We start from the raw sequence: 5,653 nt of genomic DNA on the forward strand, positions 1-5,653 counted from the left end.
AGCTGGCTCCATCCATGGGCTTCAGGGCTGTGTCTACACAGTGTCTCCTTGGGGTTCCTCCACCAAGCCTGCCCTGTGTCCCTTCGGGCTGGGACGTGTAATGGCTGGACTGGCGCTAGCGCTGGGTTAATTCTTACGTTCGGTTCTTATTTCTTGCTGTAAAATATTCCAACAAACCTGGCAGCTTAAATTCATCGCCGTCATGGAGAACAGAATTCCTATATTATCTCACTGGGTAAAGTCACGTGGCAGCAGGGCTGCATCTTTTTGGGGCTGTTCCTTTCCAACTTCTAGAGCTTCCAACATTGCTCATCTGAATACCCTTCCTCCATAAGGACCATAAACACCATCCTGTCTCCCCTCTGATCTCTGCTTCTGTCATCACATCTCCTTCCTCACTGTCCTGCCTCCCTCCTATAAAGACACTGGGCTCACTCAGGTAACCCCCATCATCTCCCCATCTCAGAATCCTTTCCGGAATTTAATCACATCTGCAAAATCTCTTTTTCACTGTATAATGGCAGATTCACAGGCTCTGTGGATTAAGATGTGGACATCGTTGCGGGGGGGGGGGGCGTGTGTGGTATTCTGTCTACCACACAATGCCTTATGCACTGCATTTCCTCCAACCTACAAGTTTCTAAGCAGTCCCAAATATGAAGCCTCATAAAAGTAACCTATTTCCAATGTGATATGTTGCCCTGACCATGTCTGTCATCCTCAGCACTTATTTCAATGCTGGATTGAGAAAATAAACTAATTTAACACTTAACAAACATCTTCCTCAAAAAATAAATACATTATAGTATTTTACTTACAATGGGTAAGGTACCCAAAGTGCAAATGAGAATCTTGGTGGTTTCCAGAACGGAAGTTGTTTGACAAGGAAACTCCCTCACCCACCCCCCCACCCCCAAAAGAAGCCAGGCTCAGAGAATACCAAGCAGGAAAAATGTCTACAAAAAAACAAAAATCAAAATCAAAAAGAATGGCAGAGCTGAGCATGTTCTCTTCAAACTTCAGTGCAGATGGGGATCCTCTGAGAATAGAGGCAATGGTTAGGGTAGTGGGCACTGACTGGCTATAGCCCCTCCCCAGCTCAGTGCAACACAGTCAGAAAGACTCTCAGCCCCTGAATTTTCCCTGGGGAAGGAAAGACAGCACTGAAGCATCCATCCTATGCTCAGAATTGTGCAGGGGCTACCTGAGGCACCAGTTTCTGTCAAGCCTGTCAGAGTGCTAACAGGACCAGGTGCAATCTGGATGTCTAAGGGCCACTGAGAACAACACAAGCTAAGGTCTGGGCAGTGTGCAATTGCTCCAGAGGACCTGCACTACAGCTAGCAAACACCAGAGGGAGCAAGAGGGCACAGTCACCTTTGGTGAAGGTCTTCCCAATAAGAAACCAGTCTGTAAAGGTTAGATAGGCAACTTTTATCAAATGCTCTGACACCAACACAAAGTGTCAAAAAATCTGGAAAAGTAGACCAACATGGCCCAAACAAAGGAACAAAATTAATCTCCACCAATGGACACAAAAGAAATGGTGACATATGGACTTAACAAATAAATCAGAATTACCATCATAAAAATGCTAACAAGTTCAGCAAACTAACACATAAATTGAGTATTTAAAACAAGATTAAAAAATACTTAAGATAAAACAGAATTTTTAGCTAAGAAATACAATAAGTTCATTGAAAATTTTCACCAGAGTGGCCCAACAATAGACACAATGAAGCAGAAAAAACAATAAGTGGACTCACACAGTTCATATAAAATTATATAGTCACAGAAGCAAAATGAAAAGGAACTTAAAAGTGAAGAAAATTTAAAGCACTTACAGAATTCTTATCAAACTGACTGCTATATGAACTTTATAGGAGTTCCAAAGGGGAAAAAAGAAAGGCATAGAAAACATATTTGAAGAAATAATGGCCCCAAACTTTCCCAAACTTGGGGAAAGAATTGGATATTCAGGTTCTAGAAGACCAAAAGCTCCAAAGTGGATGAACCCCAAAGAAGTCACAATGAGACATATTATGATCAATGTGTCAGAAGTCAAAGAAAAGGGAGCTTTCAAAATAGCAAAAGAAAGTGACTGCCACATACTAGGGAATTCCCTCAAGACCATCAGGAGATTTCTCAGCAGAAACCATGCAGGCCCAAAGAGAGTGAGATGGTATACAAAGTAAGACAGAAAAAGTGCCCAAAAGAATGTTATATCTAGCAAAGTATCCTTCAAAACTAAAGGAGGAAGTAGGAAGATCCCAAAGCCAAGGGTGTTTATCACCATTAGACCTGCCTTTCAAAAAATACTAAAGGGTGTCCTTCAAGTAGAAATGAAAGGATGTGAAACCATAGCACAAAAGCATACGCAATATAAAGCTCACTGGTAGAGTTAGGGATATAAACAAATACAAAATACTGTAATTCCGTAATGGTGTTATGTAAATCTACTGTTAATTCTAATACAGAAATTGAAATTCAAATGTATAAATAGTACCTATAACTGGGGGCACCTGGGTGGCTCAGTCATTAAACATCTGCCTTCGGCTCGGGTCATCATCCTGGGATCAAGCCCCTCATCGGGCTCCCTGCTCAGCGGGAAGCCTGCCTCTCCCTCTCCCACTCCCCCTGCTTGTGTTCCCTCTCTCACTGTGTCTCTCTCTGTCAAATAAATAAATAAAATCTTTAAAAAATAATAATAAATAAATAAGTAAATAGTACCTATAACTGGAACATGGTAAAAGATACAATATAAAAAGACCTAAATTGAGGGGTGCCTGGGTGACACAACTGGTTAAGAGTCCAACTCTTGGTTTGGCTCAGAGTCATGATTTCAGGGTCATAAGCTTGAGCTCTGCACTCAGTGCAGAGTCTACTTCAGTTTCTCTCTCCCTCTGCATCTTCCCTGCCCCCCCCCTAAAATAAGTAAGTAAATCTTTAAAAAAAAATGTAATTTGTGACATCAATAACCTAAGCTGTGGGAAGGAAGCAGTACAAATATAAGGTTTTTGTGTGATCAAATCTAAGTTGCTATTAAAATAGACTGCTATGACTAGTTGATATTGTATGTAAGCCCAGTGACAACCACAAAAAATGTCCACACAAGATACACAAAAGAAAATGAGAAAGCAATCAAAATATCTCATTCAAAAATCAGCAGAACACACAAAAGCAGAGAGCAAGAGATGATAATGAGTCAAGAAAAGCTGTAAGTGGAAAAGAGAGAAAAGTCAAGGCAATAAAGCAAAGATACTCTTTCATCTAATGGTGCTGAAACAATGGTGCATTGGACATCCACATGCAAAAAAAGTTAATCTAGACATGGGCTTTACACCTTTCACAAAAAATCAACTCAAGTTGGATCACAGACCCAAATGCAAAGTGCAAAACCGCAGAAGTCTAGAGGATAACATAGGAGAAAACGTCGATGGCTTTGGGTATGGTGAGGACTTTTAGATAGAACACCAAAGACATAATCCATAAAAGAAAGAACTGATAAGCTGCACTTCATTAAAATGCAAATCTTCAGAGGGGCCCCTGGCTGCAGGAAGTGGAGGCCGCCTGGGCATGGCACTCTGCACGGGGGAACATGAGCTCGGCAACAGGGGCTCGACAGGGCTTGCCCTGCAGGTGAGGAAGAAACCGTGATGGAAACTGATGCCTTTTATAAGAATGAAATATTTGATCTGGCAGAAAAGTACAAAATGGACCACAAGAGGAGAGGAATTGCTTTAATCTTAAATCATAAGAGGTTCTTCTGGCACTTAACGTTGCCAGAAAGGCGGGGCACCAGTGCAGACAGAGGCAATCTTATGCGCAGGTTTTCAGACCTAGGATTTGAAGTGAAATGCTTTAATGATCTTAAAGCAGAACTACTGCTCAAAATTCATGAAGCATCAACCTCTAGCCACATAGATGCCGACTGCTTTTTATGTGTTTTCCTGAGTCATGGTGAAGGCGATCACATTTACGCATATGATGCCAAAACTGAAATTCAGACACTGACTGGCTTGTTCAAATGAGACAAATGTCAGACCCTAGTCGGAAAACCCAAGATATGTATTATTCAGGCATGTTGAGGAGACCAGCACCATGTGCCAGTCATTCCTTTGGATATAGTGGATCATCAGACAGACAAGCTGGATGCCAACATAACTGAGGTGGATGCAGCCTCAGTGCACACCTACCTGCTGAAGTGGACTTTCTCATGTGTTACTGTGTTGCAGAAGGTTGTTAATTCTCATCGGGAAACTGTGAATGGCTCATGGAACATTCAAGATTTGTCTGAGATGCTGGGAAAATTCGGCTCCTCCTTAGAGTACACAGAACTCCTCACCCAGGTGAACAGGAAAGTTTCTCAGTGCCCAGTGGACTTTTTCAAAGACTTGAATGCAACTGGAAAGAAGCAGGTTCCCTCATTTGCCTCAATGCTAACTAAAAAACTGCATTTCTTTCCAAAATCTAAATGGTATGAACTATTTTGTTTTATGTATCTATATTCAAAACAGATTTTTCATCTTCTTATATAAGTAAATATCACTAGGTTGAAATTTATGATATAGCAATTTAAAATGTCTTAAAGGTTTAATGAGAACTTTAAAAAATAGTATTGGTATTAGATGTGGTAAATGGTTTGATGTATGTGAAATTAAATCCTCAGGGAATTACCATAAATAAAAACCCACAAGGGGTGCCTGGGTGGCTCAGTCGGTTAAGTGTCTGCCTTTGGCTCAGGTCATGATCCCGGAGTCTCAGGATTGAGCCCCACGTCAGGGTCGCTGCTCAGCGGGAAGTCTGCTTCTCCCTCTGCCCCTTACCCTGCTCGTGCTCGCATGCTCTCTCTCAAATAAATAAGTAAAATCTGAAAAAAAAATCCACAAACATTGGTAACATTGGATTTTTATAGTAAATCACAAGGTTACTAAAAAAAAAAAATTGCAAATCTTCTGCTCTGAAAGACAAAGGCAAGAAAATGAGAAGACAAGACATAGACTTGTAAAGAATATTGACAAAGGACATGTGTGATAACAGAATGCTGTCCAAACACACAAAGGACACTTAAAACTCAACAATGAGAAAACAATGCTATTTTTAAAAAATGGCCCAAAGAAGATACTGAGATGTCAAGCAAATGAAAAGATATGTCATCAGGGAAATGCAAATTAAAACAACAAGGTATCACTATGCATCTATGAGAATGGCAAAAATCCAACACAGTGACAACCCGAAATGTTGATGAAGATGTAGAGCAACGAGAACCGTCATTCATGGATAGTGAGATTGAAAAATGATACAGCCACTTTGGAAGACAGTTTGGAGTTTCTCATGAAGCTAAATATAAAGCTCTTACCATACAATCCAGCAATTGCACCTTCTGGGTATTTACCCAAATTGGCTGAAAATATACATTCACATAAACCTGCACAAAGATAATTTTTCATAATTGGTTAAGACTTGGAAGCAACCAAGATATTCTAGTGGGTGCATTTACATATAAACTGTGGTAAATGTAGATAATGGAATGTTAATCAGCATATGTACCAACAAAAACATGAGTATTCATGCCATGAAAACACATGGAAGAAATCAATGCACATTACTATGTGAAAGTAGTCAATCTAAAAAGGCTACATACTGTTTGATT

The 5,653-nt window shown here is 40.4% G+C and overlaps 1 pseudogene; it reads left to right on the forward strand.

Annotated features, from left to right (window-relative positions):
* Positions 1–3,617: 3,617 nt before the first annotated feature.
* LOC102740502 (caspase-6 pseudogene) lies at positions 3,618–4,477 on the forward strand (annotated as a pseudogene).
* Positions 4,478–5,653: the final 1,176 nt, after the last annotated feature.

Source organism: Leptonychotes weddellii, unplaced genomic scaffold, assembly GCF_054177405.1.
Source record: "Leptonychotes weddellii isolate Sample4059 unplaced genomic scaffold, ASM5417740v2 HiC_scaffold_3975, whole genome shotgun sequence".
NCBI classification, from domain to species: Eukaryota; Metazoa; Chordata; class Mammalia; order Carnivora; family Phocidae; genus Leptonychotes; species Leptonychotes weddellii.